Raw genomic sequence first — 20,062 nt, forward strand, 5'->3', positions numbered from 1 at the left:
AGACTAAAATATTTACAGTTCTCAAATAGAGAGAAATCATGTTAAACTATATTTAAACAACCTTGGAAACTTTTAATTTATTTCCAATCAAAAATTCTTCAAACATTATAACTCATAAGACTCTATTTTAACATTTACACACTCATATTAAGGTGTGATAACTTTGTAGTAGGGAAAGGCACCTGCAGCCAACCTGATGACAAATATTACCTTCCTCAGTTCACACATAAAGGAAATGGAGTCCTGAGATTTTAGTTCATTTCCTAAGATCACCAAGTCAGTGGGAAGTAACAGTTCTTGTGCTCACTCACTGTGCTATCATTTCACCTCTTAGCATTGGCCATCTTCCTACATAGTCAGCTATGTAGGGAGATATGGAATCCAGATGGACACATCACACATTGGCTCCCACCCACATTCCTTACATTCCTTCAATGTCCATCTGTAACCTTTGTAGTCCACTGAGAATAAGCAGAAAAAAACATGTTTCTTCTGTTTCCAGCTCTCTTACCCAGGAACTAATCACTAATAGCTGCCCTGTAGCTATTGCATTCATGTCCAATCACCTTTCTGCAACTGATCATGTTCTTCAAACTCATCAAAACTCATAAATGTGCTGACAGCATGTCTGTAAACACACAAATGTCTTTGTTGGAAAAAGGAGGTGGTAGTTTCTCTCATGATGAAAGCTTAGTCCCATGACAGTGATACCAGAAACACAGGGCTTGAATATCTGAGAATCCCTGGTCTATAGCAAAGAGTGACACTACTTTGAATTTCAAGATTCTAGACAGTGTCGAGGCTAAAGTGCAGCAGCACTATGAGCTTTGTAGGAGGCAAAAATCTGAAAGTAAGTTCCATCCTGACTTTTGATTCTACCCTTGCCTCCCCACTCATCCCCACTCCATTGGCTGAGTTCCAAGCACTTCCTGACCGTCTCTCCAACCCAGAGTTCTCCAAGAGCTCCTGTAGTCATCAGAAAAGGCCATGGCAACCAAGGACACAATAACCAGAATATTGTCCTTGAGTAGCTCCTCTAGTTAAATGTTTACATAGCAAAAGTTTACTCTCTCATCTTTCACTTCCTAATTTTACTCTATTTTAGTAAGCTGTTCATTGATTCTGTGAACAACTGGGTCAACCAGTATATTCATTATTTCTTTCCAAGCTCAACTAGTGGATACTTTCTTTTTCCACCATGTTCTTTCCCTCACCTGATATGGAAGGGTCTTCTGTTTGTGTTGATTTTATTGACTAATAAAGAAACTGCCTTGGCCCATTTGATAGGCCAGCCCTTAGGTGGGTGGATTAGACAGAACAGAACGCTAGGAAGAAGGAAAGTGGCTACTTTTTTAAAGGGAGAGAGACCATGCCCCAGTGGGCTGGTATCTCAGCAGCTATTGGCTGAAAGAGTGGAAGGAGCTCCCGTAACACTCACCTACCATTCATCAGGTAGTCCTGATGTACCAATATCAATTCTACAAAAGAAAGTAGCTGCAGAATTTACAAAAAATGGGTAATGAGAAACTCAAACTGTATCTTTTATAATTCACTTGTAAGAAAATGGAGGAAAAGGCAAAGATCAGCAACAGAATATCTTCTAGCCCCATATCCTGCTTTTCTCCACCAGATAGTTCTTATGTAAAAAGCAGAAAAACATTTGGACACAAATGCATGCATGTCATTCATACCTTTCCTTGAGTGCCCTGTAAATCAACCCTTTTTACTCATTTGACATTTTTTTTATGTTTTTTTCTGTATTTTTTATTTAGGATTAGTTTTATTGTTATTATTGATGATAATTTCTCAATATTTCCCATTGTGTATAGATTCAACACTGTTCACATACTTAACCAATATTTCTAATTGACACTGACCTATAACTTGCCAGCATTTTCAAGTCAATATGAACTTAATTCCTTTAGAATCAATCACATACCAAATTATAAAGAGAATGGCATGCAAAATTTCTACAAAATATTTTAAATTTCTATTTAAGATAACTAAGAGTGAAAATACTTGAATATTGTGAATATTTGTAATTGTGAAAGTTAATGAAGTACACTGTCCTGTTACTATCCTGTATTTCAAATTCTCAGGGCTAGACAAGATTTTAGGGAACCTTGCAGGTTGATACATCAGAACAACAAACAGCATCTCTGTTGTGGGAACTATGAAGACAAAAAATCAAAGTCCCTCTTAGCACTGCTTTCATAGTGTCCCATAGGTTTGAGTATGTTGAGTCTTTGTTTTCATTGAATTTAAGAAAGACTTTAATTTCTTTATTTCTTCCTTGATCCAGGTGTGGTTCAGTAGTTGACTGTCTAGTTTCCATGAGTTCGTAGGCTTTCTGGGGGTAGCATTGTTGTTGAATTCTAACTTTAATCCATGGTGATCTGATAAGACACAGGTGGTTACTAATTTTTTTTGTAACTGTGTAAGTTTGCTTTGTTATCGAGTATGTGGTCAATTTATGAGAAGGCCAGGGCCATGGCAGGCCCTGCTTGTAGCCCTCCCAGAGACAGGCCTTCATTCCAGTTTATTGGAGCTTGTTGGAACTGAACAGCAGTTCTTGGGAAAGCAGCAACCCAGGGGCAACCAATTAGAGGGTGCCCCACAGCCTTGTGCAAGCTTACCTTCTTCCACCCTGCAGCTGAAAAGACCCTAACCACTAAGTCACCAACCAATCATATAGAAACCCATAAACTTTTTGTTTAAATGCACCAATCAGTCCCCAGACTAACCTCTTCTCCCTGGAATTCACCTGATCTTGTTTAAAAGAAGCCAACAGGCTTTGCTTGTCATCGCCATGTGGCACCCCAACATGTTGAAATTTTAATAAAGCATTCTTGTTGATTTCAAAAAAAATCAAAGTCCCTCTTATGAAGGAGATAATAGGTTGATATAAGACAAAAAATGCACACTTAAAAAGCTATAGTGTGAACAAGAAACAGAGAGTTAAATTTTTTAAATTTATTTATTTTGCATTCCATCCACAGTTTTTCCCATCCTCTCGATCCCTCCTTTCACTTCCCCTCTGCAACCTATCCACTCATTTTCTGTTTCTATTCAGAAAACAGTAGGCCTCCCATGGATATCAATAAAACATGATATATCAAGGTGCAGTAAGACTAAGCACTTCCCCTTCTATTAAGGCTGGAAAAGGTAACCAAATATGAGGAATATGGTATCAAAGGCCAGCAAAAGATTCAAAGGCAGCCCCTGCTTTGACTGTTAGGAGTCCCAGAGTAAGAACAAGCTATACAACTGTCACATATATGCAGAGACCTAGTTCAGTACCATGCAGGCTCACTGGTTGTTGGTTTAGTCTCTGTGAATTCCTATGAGCCCAGGTTACTTTATTCTGTGTGCTTTCCTATGATGTCCTTGACTCCTCTAGTTCCCACAATCCTTCTTCTGTCTCTCCAGCAGCAGTCCTCAAACTTGTCCTAATGTTTGTCTACGGGCCTCTGAATCTCTTTCCAATAGTGTCTGAATGAAACCTCTCTAATTACTATCAGGATAGGCATCAATCTATGAATATAGTAGAATATCACTAGAAATCATTGTTTTGGCAATTTATTCCAGTTGTGTTTGATTCCATTCTAGGTCTCTGGGTCACCTAGGCTCTGGATCCTGGTACTCCCAGGAATCTCTTAAATACAATACCCTGCGAAATCAAAATCAAAGAAACAGACCATCTACTTATAACATATAATGGCATAGGATATACATCATTGTTGCAAAACATAGGGGAGGGAGCATCATCAGCAAATACTAGACCAAAGCAATAATGAAAACAAACTGGGCAAACTCCAAACTTGGCATCTCCATGTCTGATGTCAAAGTGCTCCTTAGATCTCCAACTCTTTTCAGCTTTGTTGACTACAACATACTTCAGTCTCTTGGGGTGGTTCCAATCTCTGTTGATTTCTTCCATGACCCAGTTATCATTTACCAATTTGTTCTTTGGTTTATATGAGCTTGGGTACTTTCTATCAGTTGTATGTTGCTGATTTCCAACTCTGTTTGATTGTGGTAATATAGAATGGCAGATATGATTTCTGCCTTGCTATAATTGTTGAGACTTTATTTGTATTATAATAGTAAGGTGATTTTGGAGAAATACCCATGGACTTCTTGAAAAGAAAATATACTTTTTCATGTTTGAGGGGAATATTTTGTTAGTTCTATTTTAATTTATTATGTTACTTGAATACAAAGTTTTTCTACTTAGTTGTTCTTTTTTTTTCTTCCCCAGATGACATTTCTGTGGGTAAGGAAATATCTGGAATAAGACCCCTAAAATATGTAGTCAGAGCTTTCCTGTCCCATCAATCATTTCCCATGCAACCATTCTGAGGTTTATATTAATTACAAATGCTCAGCCAATAGTTCAGGCTTGTTAGTAATTAGTTATTACAGCTTAACATATTTCTATTTATCTATGTGCTGTCCCAAGGCTCATGGCTTTTACCTCTATCCCATTTTGTATGTCTGAGGCTGGTAACTCTTTGACTTTGCCCTTCCTCAGTTTTTCTTTCCTGGCTAGATTTCTCCTGTTCAACTATTGGTCAGTCAGCTTGTCTATTAAACCAGTCATAGAGGCATTTATTCACATGGTGTACAAAAGGATTATTCCACAGAATTTCCACCTTTCTGTCTAATTAAAAAGCAAGTTGTTGAGAAAGGAGACATTAAACTTTCACAGGGAAAGCTGTTATAAAAGAAAAACTATTTTGATACATTATATTTCAACAGAATTTCTGGCTCAACTCTTTGAAAGAAGTCAACAACAAAAGCAATGAAAAAATAGTAAAGAAATGCCTCCCCAAATAGGCAATAATGATGGAGGTGGGTCTTGTATTTTAATCTGTTGTTTTTATTGGTTAATTAATAAAGAAACTGCCTAGGCCCATTTGATAGGCCAACCCTTAGGTGGGTGGAGTAAACAGAACAAAATGCTGGGAGAAAGAAGCTGAGTCAGGGAGTCGCCATGATTCTCCCACTCCAGACAGAGGCAGGTTAAGATCTTTCCTGGTAAGCCAGCTCGTGGTGCTACACAAAATATTAAAAATGGGTTAGGTCAATATCTAAGAGCTAGCCAATAAAAGGCTGGAACTAATGGGCCAGGAAGTGATTAAAAAAATACAATTCCGGAGTAATTATTTCGGGGCATAAGCTAGCCATGCGGGCGGCTGGGTGCCGGGGATGCAGCCCTGCCGCTCATATTACAACACAATAATTCTTTCTTTCCTGCTTCTCTCTACTGTATATCTAACTCTCACTTTCTCCCGAGGAGTATTAGTGAATTAATTAATTAATTACTCATTATTTTGTATTTATTAAATGATGTAGAAGGGTCTTTATCTATCTGTTGTTTCATTGGTTGATTAATAAAGAAAACTGCTTGGCCTGATAGGGCAGAACATAGATAGGCAGGGAAGACAGAACAGAATGCTGGGAAGAAGAGAAGTGAGGTCAGACTGCCATGGAGCCAGCTGCTAGGCCAGACATGCTGAATCTTCCCAGGTAAGCCCCCACCTCGTGGTGCTACACAGATTATTAGAAATGGGTTAATCAAGATATGAGAGTTAGCCAAAAAGAGGCTAGATATAATGAGCCAGGCAGTGTTTAAATGAATACAATTTGTGTGTTGTTATTTCAGAGTATAAGCTAGCCAGGTGACCGGGAGCCGGGCGGCAGGAAGGTAGCCCACAGCTCCATCTACAATTGAACTAGAGAAATTTGCAAATAGAGGTAAGCTGGGATAATCCCTCTGTTACTCTTGATGACCATTTCATTTAGTTTTCAGTTCTTCAGTGTAGTTGGATGTTTCTGTCCCACCCAGTCTCACAGATGTTCAGTCCCAAAGAAACACACGGAGGCTTATATTGATTATAAACTGTTTGGTCTATTAGCTCAGGCTTATTATTAACTAGGTCCTTACAACTTAAATTAAGCCATAATTCTCATCTATGTTTAGTCATGTGGCCTGGTACCTTTTCTCAGTAAAGCATTCTCGTCTTATTTACTCTGCATCTGGCTTGTGACTTCATCTCTTCCTTTCTTCTGCCCAGAATTTTCCTAGTCTGATCTCCCTAACTCTACTTCCTACCTGTCTCCTGACCAATAAGTGTTTTATTAAACCAATATGAGTGACAAATCTTTACAGTGTGCAAGAGCATTATCCACCAGCAGTTCAGAGATGTGTTTTTGTCCTTGGAATCTACAGATCTGTATAATACTTTGAAAATGTCTACGATTTTTCACATAAAACTCTTTTTTTTGTATTTGTATTTATTTCTCCACTTCACCAATAGACCTATAGAATCTATGATTATTCTACTCACTGATCTCCACTTCACCTATTAGACCTATAGAAGCTATGGTTATTCTACTCACCGATGTATTCAAATAATTGACCAAAAATGATTCAAAACACAATGGTTTTATAGACAGTCCTGCCACTAGGCATGGCTATCCTAAAAGCTTGATTATATAGTTAGATAGATAGATAGATAGATAGATAGATAGATAGATAGATAGATGATAGATAGATAGATAGATAGATAGATATGATAGATAGATAGATAGATAGATAGATAGATAGATAGATAGATAGATAGATAGATAGATAGATGATAGATAGATAGATAGATAGATAGATAGATAGATAGATAGATAGATAGATAGATAGTATGAAGGAGGCAGACTAGCAGAAGAGACAAAACATTTCGTGTTATTCCCAGGAGTTTGCTGGAGATGATTACTCAAGCACAGTATATAGCCAATTGAAAGTCTTTATCCCAGTCAGCTGGGACCACACTGAAGTGTTTAGGAACTTACATATGGCCCTGAGTGTTCAGAACACTGGGAATTTAAAGGCAGAAACCTCATGCTGGCATCATGCTTAGCAGCTGTGGGGGTGGGGAGAAGGCTTGTAGAATATGCAGTTGGAAACAGGCAGTTTTAACTGAAGCTAAGATAAGCTGGAGGGGGTTCTGTACAGAAAGTTAAGACAAACAGTTAGTTGGAGGAGGTTCCAACCAAACAGGCAGTGTTTTTTGTTTTGGCGGGATTGTTTTGGTTTTATTTTTTGGTTTTGGTTTGGTTTGGTTTTGGTTTTTTTTTTTTTTTTTTTTTTTTTTTGAGACAGGGTTTCTCTGTACAAGCAGTTTTAACAAAAGCTAACATAAGTTAGCTAGGATATCCTGATTTTAAATCCTAGAATTTTTTAATCCTCCATCAGATAACCACACCTCTGTTGGGTTGACATCTGAACACTAGATGCCATCTGCTTCTCATGGCCTGTGACAGCTTTTCATCAGATTATAGATAACCTGAAAGGACCTCAGCAAGAATTGCAAGATGGAGGAACCTCTGCATTGTCCTGCCCTGTCACATTCCCTGCTGGTTCAATGCCTGTGAGTCAAATGACTGATTCATCCTAGTTGGTTCTAAGGATCACTAGCTTAACTGAGCTTACTCTCTGTTTGATGTAGCTGGCCATGCAGTTGAGGATGCAGAGTCCCACAGTTAGTTGTATCATGATAAGGGTTAACATTCAGGTTAATGTTGGCAGTAATGTGGTCAATGGGGGGAGGTAAATAGAGACGGATGTCAGTTGTCTCTTCTGTACCTTTATTTGATGTTTTCCTTGACCAGAGTAAGGTTTTTCCTAATAAATGTAATTGTTTGGGATAGAAACAGCAGATTTTCCCTAAAACCATACATAATTCTCTTTGTTTCATCAAGAGAATATCCAAACCTGTATGATTTCCAGAATCATCTCTGCTAAGGAGTCTACTTGCTTCTCTAGTCTGTGTATGAGTTCTCTGATATCACTTAGACCTGGTCCACTTGCTTAGTCAATTCTGTAAAGTTTTTATTATCGATTATGAGGACTGATGTTCCTATGGTTGTTGCCCAGAACTACTGGCTCCAACAGGAGCTGAACAAGGATGGGTGTAGCTTGCTTTTCCATTTGCAGCCTGTGGTTCATGTTAAAGTATGCTCTTTCTTCTTACCCATTATATAATCACACCTGGAACAGGATGTGTACTAGGACATAGAAATTTATTTGCAACACCTTGGAGGAGGCACATTTACTTAGACCATTTGTGCATGTCCACCATGTAATCTCAAGGGATAAAACATATTGATGCTGATAATAATTGACCCGGAGAGTGGACTATCAGTCATTGGAGTAAAGTGAGGCTTCTATAGGTCAAAAGTCTTAGATACCTGTAGGTTTCCCAGTGTTATCTTAGGCTGTTCCCAGTTACAATTGTTTTTACTTGCTGGTGGACCAATGATCTGATTGCTCCCTAGCCCTATGTAGTAAAGGGTCAGAGGCTCAAAAAGAACTAGCATTCCTGACCAATTCCTTACTATAAATGAAAAGGCAAACAGTGAACCTTATCAAGTGTAGAGAATATAGAAGGACTCCTGGCCCTAGTGCCAATGGGGCATAGGAAGCAATGCTTTTGGTGCTATTTGTGGCCAGTCTCATTGAGAAGGAGTAATGGTCAGTGTGGTGCTTTAAATGAAAAGGGCCCACATAGACCCATAGAGGGTGCACTATTAGGAGGTGTAGTCTTATTGGAGTAGGTGTGGCTTTTTGGAAGAAGTGGGAAAAAACAGAGGGGTGACTATGTTCCATGGGACACTGGAAGAACCTGAGAAATAAGACTATTATGTTATCAAAAGAGACCCAGGAAATAAGTGTAACATTCAGAGGAGGCCGCCTCCTCAGGCTCCCAATATCCATTGATATTATTAGACATGCACTTCCCATCCTGAGGGGAAAGACCCAGCCCTGACTATCTTAGTTATGGTTTATATTACTGTGAAAAGACAAATGGCCACAACAACTCATAAAAGAAAACATTTAATTGGGACTGGCTTACAGTTTGGAGGTTTATGCCATTATTGTCATGGTGGGAAACATGACACCATGTATGCAGTGGCTGTGAACTTGAGAGTTTTCTGCAAAATTTGCAAGGACTCGAGAAGGGAGTGATTAGACATTTCTGTCTAGGGAATATCTTGTAGTTTGAGGAGGACTGGAGGTGGTCTCCCAAACAACTTCAAAAGAAGTATGTCCCTCCTCTGAAGGAATACGTCAAGTCCAGAGCAGGGAAAGGGGGAGAAGATTGGCCCAGTTTTTACCAATTTCTAGAACCAATTTGGTAAGTATCCTTAAGAGTTCTATTCATCCTTTTTTTTTGCCTGACCTGAGCTCTATACCTATACACACAATGTAATTTTCATTAATATTTCATTCCTTTGTCAAATTTTGAGACACCTTGACTGTGAAGGACAGGGTCTTGTATTACCCCAAAGCTATGAGAAATCCAAACCTAACAATTATTTCTTGAGGAATTCTCTTGGTAACTATTAGAGGAATCTGTTTGGGTGGGATAGGCCGCCACCCATTCCAAGAAGATGTCCACAAATACCAGCAAATATATACAGCAAAAATCAGTACAACAGATTTCAGCAAAGTACAACTCCCAATTTTCCCCAGGCCCATTTCCTCTACCCTGGATTCCTTGTCAGATCTTCCTTTCTCCTTTTGGTTTTTCCCTAAGCACAGGTGGCACATATAAAAGTGGTGTCTGCCAAATTTAAAAGATAATACCTGGGTCTGAGGGGTTCAGCAGTTTCGTGTCCCCTAGGTGACTAGCTTTGTAGAGATCTGAAACCAGGTGCCTCCTCAGACTCACTGGGAGAATGGATCTGCCATCTGACAGAATCCACCATCCCTTTATGGTGGTCAGTTCTCCTTTTATGCTCTTGATCTGAACTGGTCTGTATTCTAGGTCGTCCAGTAAGCTGGGCTTTGGCAGGCCTATCAAGACTTGAAGACGCCACTTCTGCAGCAGACAAGTCAGCCACTGGGTTTCTTCTGGCTTTCAGGGAATCCTCCTATCTTAGTTTGTTGTTGTTATTATTATTATTATTATTATTATTTATTATCATTATTACTGTGAAGAGACACCACGATCATGGCAACTCTTATAAAGAAAACAATTAATTGGGGGTGGCTTGCTTACAGCTTCAGAGGTTCAGTCCATTATCATCATGAAGGGGAGCATGGCAATGTGCAGGCAGATGTGGTGCTGGAGCAGGGAGTGCTATATCTTGCAGGTAACAGAAAGTTGACTGACTGTCACACTAAAGGAAGCTTGAGAACAAGACCTCAAAGCCTTCCCCCACAGTGACACATTACTTCCAACAAGACCATACCTCCTAATAGTGCCACTCCCTTTGGAGGTCATTTTCTTTCAAATCACCATACCCCCTTTTGTGTTCTTTGCAATGGACAATTGCTACCCCTCTTGGGTAACTGGATAACACTCAATAGGGCTAAAATTTCTTTCCTGGTTTTGGTTTCTTTTCTTGTTGAGGTTAGCATTCCTTTCTCCCTGTATGTGAACATGGGCTGTGACAAAAGCTAATCTGTTATCAGTGTATATGGTGATAGCCTTGTATTTTCCCCAACAGAGTTCAAGAATCAGAACCTAAAGTTCAACTCATTGAGCTGATGTTCCTCTGATCAAAGATTGTGCTCAGATAGCCCTATCTTTAGTCACCACCACTGTTCCTGCATGCCTAGTCCCGTCTTGGATGAAATCACTCCCATCTGTGAACAATATCTCATCTGGTGTCACCAGTGGGATAGCTGTAAGATTGGGTCTGATGAACTAGATCAGCTCAGTCACCTCCAGACAGACATGAAGGTGTTTCTTGGGGGTCATTGTCTGACAGGAGCCTGGTAGGGTTGAGGGTTTATGTCTTCTGGAAATGAATGCAGTGTTGATCTAGAAGCAAGGCTTGATATTGAATCACCCAGGATTTAAACATCCATCTCTTGGGTGTCCCCTTCAATAGGGCCTTTAGAAGGTGTGGGTATGTCAGGAACAGTTCATACCCTAAAGTTAATTTGTCTACTTCTTTTTTTCCAGCAGAGCAGTGGCAACCATGGTCCTTATACATATTGGCCATCCAGCTGTGACTGGGTCAAATCTCTTGGATAGATATGCCACTGGTCTTTTCCAAGGTCCTGGGATTTTCATAAGGACCCTTGGGCAATGCCTCTGGCCTTGTTTACATACAAGTGGAATGGCTTAGTAATATCTGAGAGGGCCAGGGTTGGAGCACACCCTCGTGCCTTTTTCAAGTTTTCAACGGCCCTCTGCTCAGTCTCAGTCTGTTCCAGGGCTGCAAATCCATGGTGCTAGCATAGAGGGGCTTGGCTATGCCAGCAATATCCAACTGGCCCTAGGAATTCTCCTACCTGACTTTTTGATGTGGGAGTAGGGATTTTCAGGATGGCTGAAATATGGTTGTGGGAAAGCATCTGCCTTCCTTCCTCTAGGTAATAGCCTAGGTACAGGACCTGAGAGATGTACAGTTTAACCCTTTGGCTAAGACTCTGGACCCCAGGGCTTGGGGGAATTTCAAAATGCCTTCTGTTGTCTGTCTACATTTCTTCTCAATTCATCTACATACCAGAACAGAGGTTATATGTGGTAGATATTTTTGCCTAAATTCCAACAGATCTCTACTCAGGACTTCATAAAACAAATGTTGGTGAGTTTATAAAGCCCTGGAGTAACTGAGTACCTATTTGTTGGCTGGGATATACACTCTTTGGGTCATTCTATCCAATTGCAAATATGGGTTGACTGTCTGGGGCTAGCAGGAGGCAGAAGAAAGCTTCTTTTAGGTTCAGGACCATACAGAGCTTCCTTCTCGGGGACAAGAAGCTTGGAAGGATGTAAGGATTCTGTATTATGGAATGGATGATTTACACCCATTTTGGCTTCCCTCAAATACTGTACCAGTGAGAAGTCTCAAGTATTGGGCTTTGGGACAGGGAACAAGGGAGTGTTCCCTACAGGAACAAGATATCTTGCCTCCCTCAATCAGTCAATGTGTTTGGAAATCCCTTACTCGACCAGACTGGTTTTACAAATTCAATAACTGAACTGATGAGTAGCCAGTCTACAGCTAGGTCTGGTGGGTTCCCCTCAGCACGAACATCAGGGTCCCATGTTTTGAGTTTCTGTAGGTAGCTTAAGTATAGTTCTTCCTTCCTGATGGCTGAGTCCTCCTGTAAGAAGTACTCCTCAAACAGAGAGGAAGTGACCAGAATATTTGTAGACACTTGACCTGAGTCCAGAGTTAGACTAGCTGAATTCCTCCATGAAAGAGAGAGTGACTCTGAGTTTTTGTTTGTTTGTTTATTTGTTTGTTTTTCAAGACAGGGTTTCTCTGTAGCTACGGAGCCTGTCCTGGAACTAGCTCTGTAGATCAGGCTGGCCTCGAACTCACAAAGATCCGCCTGTCTCTGCCTCCCGAGTGCTGGGATTAAAGGCGTGCACCACCACCGACCGGCAGACTCTGAGTTTTTGTAATAAATCCATTCTAATCTATGAATTTGGGCAGTCCAGCATAACTAGAAAGAGAAGGCCACAGGTTCTTATCCTAGATCCAGGAGGTTGTTCATAGAAAGTAGGCAGTTTAGCCTGTTACTCCTTGGACTGCTGTCTTCCTAGAGGTCCAGGGTCCAAGGAGTTCTGTCAAGGCAGATTAGACTGTTCCATTGTTTATTAGAAAGTTAACAGTTTTCCCTGTATTCACACTGTCATCTGGGGCTTCTGGGACTAAGTCACATGGAACCCTGGCCCATCGATTTTTGACTTGCTGAAGAATGGGAACATTCTCCTCTTTTTCTTTTTTGTTTGGACATTCATTCTTCCAGTGACACTTCTGCTTACAACAGACATGTTGTTTTTTTCCCCAGACATTTTCCTTTCTCTTCTTTCTACTCTACTTCCCCTAGTTCCTCTCCTGTCCCTTTCCGTAAAGGCAGCAGTTACTGCTCGGGGGAGTTTCTTTCTCCATCTGTCTTCATCTGAATCTTGGCATGTAGTGATGAGTTGAACAGGCCTGCTTTTCGTCCCACCCGGCTCCTGCACGGCTAGCTTAGCCCCGGAAATAATAACACGGAAACTGTATTCTTTTCAACACTGCCTGGCCCATTAGTTTTAACCTCTTAATGGCTAATTCTCACATCTTGATTAACTCATTTCTAATAATCTGTGTAGCAGCACGAGGTGGTGGCTTACCGGGAAAGATTCAGCATGTCTGACCTGGTGGCTGGCTCCATGATGTCTGTCTCATTGCCTTCTTCCCAGCATTCTGTTCTGTCTTCTACACCTATCTAAGACGCTGTCCTATCAAAAAGTCAAGGCAGTTTCTTTATTAACCAATGAAATTAACACATAGACAGATGACCCTCCTACATCATTGGCATTTTAAACTTTCTGAGCAATTTCTAAAAGTTGAAAACTATTCAGCCTTTCAAATGCCTCTAACTTCTGGAGCTTTATCCTGATGTCTGCAGTCAAACTGCACGACAAAGGCAGGGAGTGGATCTGAAGGAGTGGGGAAGTGGGAGGAGCTAGGAGAAGTAGAAGAAGGATACTGTAGTTGGGATGCAATGTATGAGAGAAGAATAAATAAAAAGCAAAAACATAATTTAAAAAAGCAGCTAGCTGGAAGGGGGGTTCCACACAATTAGGTAATTTTAACCAAAGCTGAATTAGCTATAACATCCTAATCTTGGGTTCCTAGAATAGGACTGTGTAGTTTTCCATGGGATTCTTGATCAAGGAAATCCAATTATAGCTAAACCTGGAATGGCCTCAGGAATAACACAAGATGGAGGAACTCCTGCACTGTCTTGCCCTGTCTCAATGTGATACCACTATTTTGAGCCTGGGGCAGGACAAACTAAAGTAACTTATGGAAAAAGGACTTAGATATTTTTACTAAAGGAAAGTGAGTCATAAAGAGTTCTGAGAGAAAATTTCACCAGCTTTGTAACCTTTTCCACTTTAGGCATTGATGAACCATACAAGAAAAGTCCACGCTGGCTTGAGCCATGTAGAACACTGCTAGAATGTGTGTTTAGTATGTGCGAAGCTGGAATCTATCACCCTCAAAAAAACCCACTGGGCCGTTTTACAAGAACTATTCCTTTGACCATGCAGATGTGAACTGAATAGACGACTTGCGATCTCTCTCTGCCTGAAACATCCAGGACTCTTAAGAAATGTGTTCTTAGGGAATACCCAAATTATAGTAATGTAGGGGGTCTCAAGAGAATGAGCAGAGGAGGAAGAAGCCTTGGATTCAAGTGCAAAGAGTAACAGGGAGACAGAAAAGAGACCAGACTGTGGGAAGCTCTGAATTGTGAAGAACAAGAGATAAAATTGAATTTTATTTTGTATCATATCAAGAAATAGTTTCTCTGGAACATGGTGATACCAGGTTTTGTCAATGTTTTCCAGTGCTAGCTTTTACAAGATCATTTCAACCACCCTTTCTCCTAACTTGCTGAGCCCATCCATTCCTGCACAAAGCCTATTAGCCTCTCTCTTTAGGGGGTTTGGGACAAAGAACTGGGATTTTCATAAAGGTGACACTCTGTTTAAAGCTGTACAGCATGAAAGGATCATTCTCCAATCTGTTAGTATATTCTTAATGAAGAGCTTTTGTCCCTAAGTTTGTGGTGGGCCACTTTACTCAGCTGGCAATATTTTGTGAAAGAACCAATGAACCAACTGCTCTTTTTGGCAAGGTCATGGTAGCTGGTAGCCTCTTCTAAGAAGACAGTCATTAACCTCAGAACTATAGGTACTCCAGGACTGCCTACTGCTAAGTGCCTCCTACTGTATTCCAGGAAGGTTACTGCTCAAGGCAAATGCCCAGACTCAGTGTCCACAGTAGGAAAGGGGGATGAAAGCATCTGTAGTACTAGATCAAAACTTCCTAGCCAATGTTACTTTGACAGTTTTATAAGACTCAGTAATCATTACTCATTAGAATGCTACCAACAATATAGGCTTCTTTTTTCTTCTGTAATTTCCATTTCAAAGTAAATATTTAAATCTCTTAGTTTTTTAGATGTATTCATTGATTTTATTTTACATCTGTGAGTAGTTTGTCTACAAGGTGTCTGCACCACATGAGTGTAGTGCCTTCGGGGACAGAATTTCCTGGAACTGGAATTATAGAAAATTGTTAGCAATCATGTGGGAACTGATGAGAAGCCAGTGTCTTCTGGAAGTATAGACAGTACTCATAACTGAGCCATTGCTCCATCTCCCTTTAGGTACTTTTATTTTTGAGGCAGTTTTATTTTTATTTTTAATTACATGTATGTGTGTGTGCCTGTATGCATACCTGTGTTGTGGTGGGGGGTAGTATATCACATGTGTGGAAGATACCCTTAAATGCCAGAAGATGGTATTGGCCCAGAAGTTTCAGGTCTTTGTGAGTCACCTTGGGGGGGGGGGTAATAGGAATTGAACTCATATCCTTTTGGAAATATAGCAAACACTCTTATCCACTAAGCTATCTCTGTAGCCTGGTAGTTAGTTGCTTATTTAAAAGAGTGCTAACTTTATAAAGTAGAGAAACAATTCAAATATAACTTTATTGCTGAAACTTTACCAATCTATCCTATTTGCTATGAAAAATCTGTAAGTAGGGCTGTTTTATTTATATGTTTATTTTACTTTTTGTTTGAAACAGGGTCTCATCTAGACCAAACTAATCTCAAACACACTATTTAACCAAATATAACTTGGACTCTTAATCTTCTTGTCTCTTCCTGCAGAATTCTCAAAATATAGAAGTTTCAATATGACATCAATGATCAGAAACTGTATACTGCCTTAATTCAAAGGTTTTCCAGCTATTAGGTGTTCTCTTTTCAATTAGAAAGAGGAACTAAGGAAATCTTGCATTTCCCAGAAATCTTTATGCCTATATTTCAAAATGATCTCCAATTGCTATTGACCCTAGACCTGTGTGCCTGAGCTCCACTTTTCAACTCATCTCCAGGCCCCACTTCCTGTACCATGATTTTTTTACCAATGCTAATGTAAAAATCATATGCATATTAAAGTGTGCCTCTGCAAAGGTGCTTGCTGACCCACAGCTATGTGTGACTCTCTGTTCAAAATTTTTCCAATTACTTCCTGATCATATGTGCTAAAAATTGACACAATATTTCCCACTTGTTTCTTTTCTGTGAAACTTACAGAAAAGTAAAGTAGTTCTCAGCAAATGTACCCAGATCCTTCATGTTTCTGGATCTTATCAACTTTAGGTAACAGTACCATCACTCTGTACAGGAAGTCAAATCACTGCTTATTATTTTCAAGCTTCTGTGCTAGGAAGAGCTGAATAGTCTCTGCCTTTTCCTCCTGAGCACAGTATATACATCACAGTTCATACCTAGGTGTATGAAGATAAACAAATGGTGAATGATAGGGAACCCTAATGAATGTGGTGAAGAGTAAACCACCAAGTGAGACTTTGTTAGCACTGACTAAATTATACTGTGTAGGAATACCTAAAAAGAACTATTCTAAGCTTTTAATCCCAGCACGCAGGAGGCAGAGGCAGGAGGATCTCCGTGATTTTAGGCCAACATAGTGTACATAGCAAGTTCTAGGACAGCCAAGATTTCATAGAGAGCCCCTGACCCAAAAGAACAACAAACAATGAACAAAAGACCGACTTCCTGCTGATGAGCTATTGACATTTGATAGAGGGTGAATCTGTTTCCTTTAAAGTGTAATAGAATCAGCATACACTAGAATTCTCAAAACACTAATTTTTTGTCTGGTTTTTTCAAGACAGGTTTTCTCTGTGTAACAGTCCTAGCTCTGCTGGAACTAGCTTTTGTAGAACAGGCCTGTCTGAAACTCACAGATATCTACATGCCTCTGCCTCCCGAGTGCTAGGATTAAAGATGTGTGCCACCACCACCTGGCTAATAATTTTTTTACAATAGGATACACAGGAAAGTGGTGATAGACTAGCATAAGTGAGGTCTTGAGTCCAATCATCAGTCTGAACAAAAAAGTATAACCACAAATGTTTGAACTGTTTTTTTAAAAAACAGTTTTGATTAACTTAGAAAATAAAACATGTACTTTTTTATTTTGTACAAGGAAACAACTGAGTGGCTAGTTCATGCTTCCAACTTCAAGACCTAAAATTAGGACCAAGAAGTCCAATATAATTGCTAATAACTACTAACAGAGTTGTTTAGAAAGGGAGAATGGTAAACTATTGGAAATAAGCACAATAATTTATGTCAGAATTCTTGGAATCTAATACAGCTATGCAGTATCTGTGTGGCTTTAAGGAGTCATGTAACATTAGTGTAAGAGGCTATAATATTGTGTTAAGCTCCTACCTTCTCATCCCTTGGCAGAATTCTCTTGGGAGAATCAGATGCTGGACATAATAGAGTACATAGATGTCTCTAGACATATATTGCTCTACAGCCCAGGCTGGCCTGGAGTTCATGAACCTCATGTTTTGTAAGAACCACAAATGAACCTTGAAATTTAAACTATACCTTAAATAGGAACAATCTTGAAGGGACATTGAAGGGACAATACCAATGGCTCCACACCTGAATGTGTGGGATAATGCTCTTGTACACTGTAAAGAGTTGTTGCTTATATTAGCTTAAGAAAACACTGACTGACCAGTAGTCAGGCAGGAAGTATAGATAAGGTGACCAGACTAGGAGAATTCTGGGAAGAGGAGAGGAAGAGATGCAGTCACCAGCCAGATACAGAGGAAGCAAGATGAAAATGCCTTACTAAAAAAAGGTACCAAGCCACATGGCTAAACATAGACAAGAATTATGGGTTAATTTATGTTGTAAAAGCTAGTTTGTTGACAGAGGTTTCTGTCCTACCTGGTCCCCAGAGTCATTAAGTCCCAAAGAAATCACACAAAGGTCTACATTAGTTATAAACTGATTGGCCTAGTGGCTCAGACTCCTTATTAACTCATATAATTTATATTAGTCTATTATTTTTGTCTATGTTTGCCATGTGGTTTAGTACCTTATTCAACGAGGCAGGCACATCTTGTTTCCTCTGTGGCTGTGCCATGACTGTGGACTAGGACTTCCTTCTTCCCAGAATTCTCCTTTTCTCATTGACCCGCCTCTACTTCTTGTCTTGTTGTCCCGCCTATACTTCCTGCTTGGTTTCTGGCCAATCTGCAATTATTTAAAATATAATTGACAGAATACAGACCATTGTCTCACACCACTAGTTAATAATAAACCTGAGCTGATAGGCCAAACAGTATAATTAATATAAACCTCAGTGTGTTTCTTTGGAACTGAACAACTACAGGACCAGGCAGGACAGAAACTTCCATGTACAAGTGGTGCCCCACATGAGGGAACTTCATCCACATTAAACCTGAGAGTGCTTGGGAAGGGATTCTAGACAAAACAGAACAGAGTCAAGCACTGCTTCTTGGTAGTAACATTATCTCTGGTGGTCTGATTTTGCTAGAGGCAAACAGAGGTGTGGCTCCTTTAAAAGAGGCTTCCTGACTTGGCATTAATGGCAAAATCCTCACAGCTCTTTTAAGAGGCTCTGCCACCAAACACTTAGATGGTGTTTATGAGCAACCGGTGGGGCGATGTGCTTCTTGGTGGTGGCACAGACCTAGAAACTCCACAGAGTTGTAGCAATAAACAAGGATCCCACCAGCACCTCCACCATGAAGCTACACTCGTATTGGTATAATAAAGCACTTATTGTCCAGTAGCCATGCATGAAGTATAGGCAGGGCAACAAGACTAGGAGAATTCTGTGAAGATGAAAGGAAGAGTTGTAGTCACCAGCCAGATACAGAGGAAGTAAGAGGAGAATGCCTTACTAAGTAATGTTACCAAGCCACATGGATAAACATAGACAAGAATTATGGGTCAATTTAATTTGGAAGAGCTAGTTAATAATAAGCCTGAGCAATAGGCCGAACAGTTTATAATTAATATAAGCTTCAGTGTGTTTCTCTGGGACTGAATGACTGTGAGACTGGATGGGACAGAAACTTCTGTCTACACCTAAATCCAACAAAAACAGTAGCAAGTAAGCATACATTGTCAGAAAATAAATATGAAGCTAAATATGAAACAAGAGAAAGCTCTGAAAACTTTCAGTATATATGTATATGTGTATAATATATATGTGTGTGTATGTATATTATATATATATAATTACAACACAAAAGAACAGTAAAAATATTGGTATATTTATGCTCTCCTTTCCAAATTTAAATAAATACTAGCTTGGCTGAGTAACATCTAATGTGCCTTGTGACAAAGCTGATGGCCCTCAGATCCCTGTCTTTCCAGGAGTATAAATTCTGTGTATAAATATGGACATCATTTATTGCCAATCATGAACACTATAATCAAAGAACAATCGTTACTTAAACAATGTACTTAATTATTAGAAACAGAATCAGAAGAGATACTCATTAACCTGCAAACATCCTGCTCTCTAGGGACATTAAGAAGAGTTAAGTCAGAAAACATACATTCCACAAATGCCTAGCAAAAAACAGAGACAGTGTTCTGCATCTTGTAAACAGCATGAGGTGATTTAATATTTATGCACTGTTTAGGAAAAGCCATACAGAGATTTTACATTCTTGATCATGGACAAAGGGAGAATAGAAAGATTCTTTGCATGGTATAACCTGAACTGTCTACTTCATAGCTACTTTGTTGTTTTCACTTGACAAATGGTACTAGGTGTGGTACAACAGAGCTGTTGTAATAAGAGCGGCAGGGCTGCTTCCCACCGCCACCCGGCTAGCTTTACCCGAAATAATTACACGGAAACTGTATTCTTTTAAACACTGCCTGGCCCATTAGTTCCGGCCTCTTATTGGCTAGCTCTTACATATTGATCTAACCCATTTCTAATATTCTGTGTAGTACCACGAGCTGGCTTACCAGGAAAGATCTTAACCTGCGTCTGTCTGGAGTGGGAGAATCATGGCGACTCCCTGACTCAGCTTCTTTCTCCCAGCATCCTGTCTGTTTACTCCGCCTACCTAATTTTCTGTCCTATTAAAGGGGCCAAGGCAGTTTCTTTATTACTTAACCAATGAAACAACAGATAGAAAGATGACCCACCTCCAT

The sequence above is a fragment of the Chionomys nivalis genome, chromosome X (assembly GCF_950005125.1).
Source record: "Chionomys nivalis chromosome X, mChiNiv1.1, whole genome shotgun sequence".
Taxonomy (NCBI): Eukaryota; Metazoa; Chordata; class Mammalia; order Rodentia; family Cricetidae; genus Chionomys; species Chionomys nivalis.